This window comes from Lucilia cuprina, chromosome 4, assembly GCF_022045245.1.
Source record: "Lucilia cuprina isolate Lc7/37 chromosome 4, ASM2204524v1, whole genome shotgun sequence".
Classification (NCBI taxonomy): Eukaryota; Metazoa; Arthropoda; class Insecta; order Diptera; family Calliphoridae; genus Lucilia; species Lucilia cuprina.
Window position 1 is genome coordinate 11,767,506 of NC_060952.1, and position 2,598 is coordinate 11,770,103.

A 2,598-nucleotide genomic window follows, 5' to 3' on the forward strand; every position below is an offset into this window, starting at 1 on the left:
TTGACTCAAAAATTGAATTTTAGAAATAAAAGTTAAAAATGTCGAAAACTCGGAAAAAGTCGACTTATCATAAAACGAAAAAAGTCGAAAAGTCAAAACATTCTGTAAAGTAATAATCTAAAGCTATATATACACGGGTGTGGATCTTACAACATTGCCAGATTTTTTTTTAGAAAATGTCTAACAACCGTGTCAACTTACAATTTTTGTCTTGCAACAGAAATTTTAGAAATGCTTTTCTAGACAACGTTTTAAAACAAAAAATTGTAAGTTCACATAATTGTTAGACTATAAACTAATCTTCGTTTTAGTCTAAGCACAAGACTATAATGTACTATTCTGACTATTTATGACAGTAAAACACAAAAGTCCATTTTCTGGCTAAACGAAAGGCCATAGGGCAAAAAGGATTAAATTCTGTGATCACTTTGATTTCCCACCAAAATTAAATTTTTGAGTCAAAACATAAAAGTTCATTTTCTGGCTAAACGGAAGGACCTAGGGCTAAAAAGATTAAAATCTGTGATCACTTTTATTTCTAAAATTCAATTTTTGAGTCAAAACACAAAAGTCCATTTTCTGACTAAACGGACGGCCCTAGTGCAGAACGGATTTCTCTTCAAAATTCGATTTTTGAGGCAAAACATAAAAGTCCATTTTCTGGCTAAACGGAAAAAAGAAGTACTTAATATGTCAAAAATACAATATTGAATTTTCCATGTTCACACAAGATGTGACTCATTTTTTAAAGCGCTTTTATGATGGCGTTTAGGGAATATATACAATTCTAAAACAAATGTGTCGTCATCATTTTCTAAAGTTTTGTCTATCTCTCTCAATCTTATTTGTTATTGCTTTTAATTTGTAACACACACAAATTGTTTTATGATTTTTCCATTACTTTTTATGTTAATAAGCTAATTTATAATTGTTTTTTTATAATAATTTTAATTAAAAAAAGTGATTATTTGCTGCTCCAGGTGAGGCTCGAACTCACAACCCCGGCATTGCTCACAAGTTACTGATTATAAGTACCGTGCGCTAACCAATTGCGCCACTGGAGCGCTTGCCAAAAGCTTTATAAAAGCTCACAACGATCAGATTACATATAAATTTTGAAAAAAAAAAAATGCAAATTTAAAAATAAAGTGAAATTCAATATTCTTAGCTAAATTTGCAATTAGAAATGTTGAAATATAAAAACATACGTATCTATGTGTAATAACATACATATGTATATGTATCTACGTTTGTATGCGAAATTATATTTTGTTAATCTCTAAATGTTATCAAATTGTACTTAATTGTTTAATAGTTTGTAATAAAATATTTATTATATTTTACAGTACTTAGTTGTTAATCTAATGAAAATACATAAAATATTTGTTGTACATAAAGAGATTATTACAACCCCTTACTAATGGCATTACTTGGTAATAATATGTTCATTACTTTAAATATGAAATTTAGTTGATATGTTCATTAAAATGTTCTATAAATAGCTCTCCCAGTAGCTTGATTCGTTGAGACTTTTGTTAATGTTTTTTTTTTTTTTTTTTAAATTAAGCTTAAAGGTTCGACACCCACCGGAAGTCGGTCTAAGTTAGGAATTTTTTCTGTTTTTTTATTTTATTATCAATGAATTATTTTTTTACTACATCCCCCCGGTGGCATGTTTTCTTGATGAAAGACCCCATGGTGTTATTACAAAACCGGGGAAAAGTAGTGCTACCAGTATCTCTAGTCTGCCGGGACTATAAACTGTCACTTCACTCTTCAGACTTTCCTTGGAATGATTTGACATGGGGTCGAAACAGAGAACCAGGTCGCCAGTTGCCCACAGGATTATGTCCTGGCTGGTCAGTTGGTTGAGGTTTCTTCGGAATCTAGTTTAAACTAAAGACCTGCACCAGCTAACAACACATTGCAACGCCATAGTTTAAACCCAAATTCGCGGGAAGAGTGAGTTGCGGTTAAAAGACTAATTTACAGGCATCAATGGTATGAGATTGAACATCCAAGTACTTGATCAATGTAAACGTATACTGGACCGGAAAATCCATATACTAAAATTGCCACCGGCGTGTAAGAAGAAAAAGGCAACCGTGAAATAAGGCCAAAACGGCAAGTGTTCACGTAAAGCACTTAGACATTCATTACTTCACTACAGCTTTGTCACCTTAAAGTATGTCAATAGATTCTTTTTCCGAGTCAATTAAATCATGTACGTTTGCGCAGGAGAACCATAAAATTAAAGTTCTTGTCGCAACTTTAACTATCCACAATATCAGAATTTTGCAACATAATTAAAATGTTTTTAATACATATCGAAATTGTATTGAACCGGTATATTCGCACAAAACTATTCTGTTACAATCCCCTTCACTCTTACTCGTAATAACAACAATATTTATATTTATACTCAAAAAAGCATTTTAATTTTTATTTTAGATATTCTTTAAAACTTCTTAAATCTTTGGTATTTTTTCCATAAAAAATATACACCTTCACTCCCATTTATCCTGGCTATTTGCTATATAACCATCACCACTCCATGTACTACGGGATTCCTCTAAATTCTCCAGTTTATCCTCAGCA

The 2,598-nt window shown here is 31.3% G+C and overlaps 1 non-coding gene across 1 annotated transcript; it reads right to left on the reverse strand.

The window, feature by feature from the left end:
* Positions 1–972: 972 nt before the first annotated feature.
* On the reverse strand, positions 973–1,064 carry Trnai-uau. The gene is given in 2 exon segments: positions 973–1,008; positions 1,027–1,064. It is a non-coding gene; the product is annotated as a tRNA-Ile (tRNA).
* Between the last annotated feature and the right edge of the window lie 1,534 nt (positions 1,065–2,598).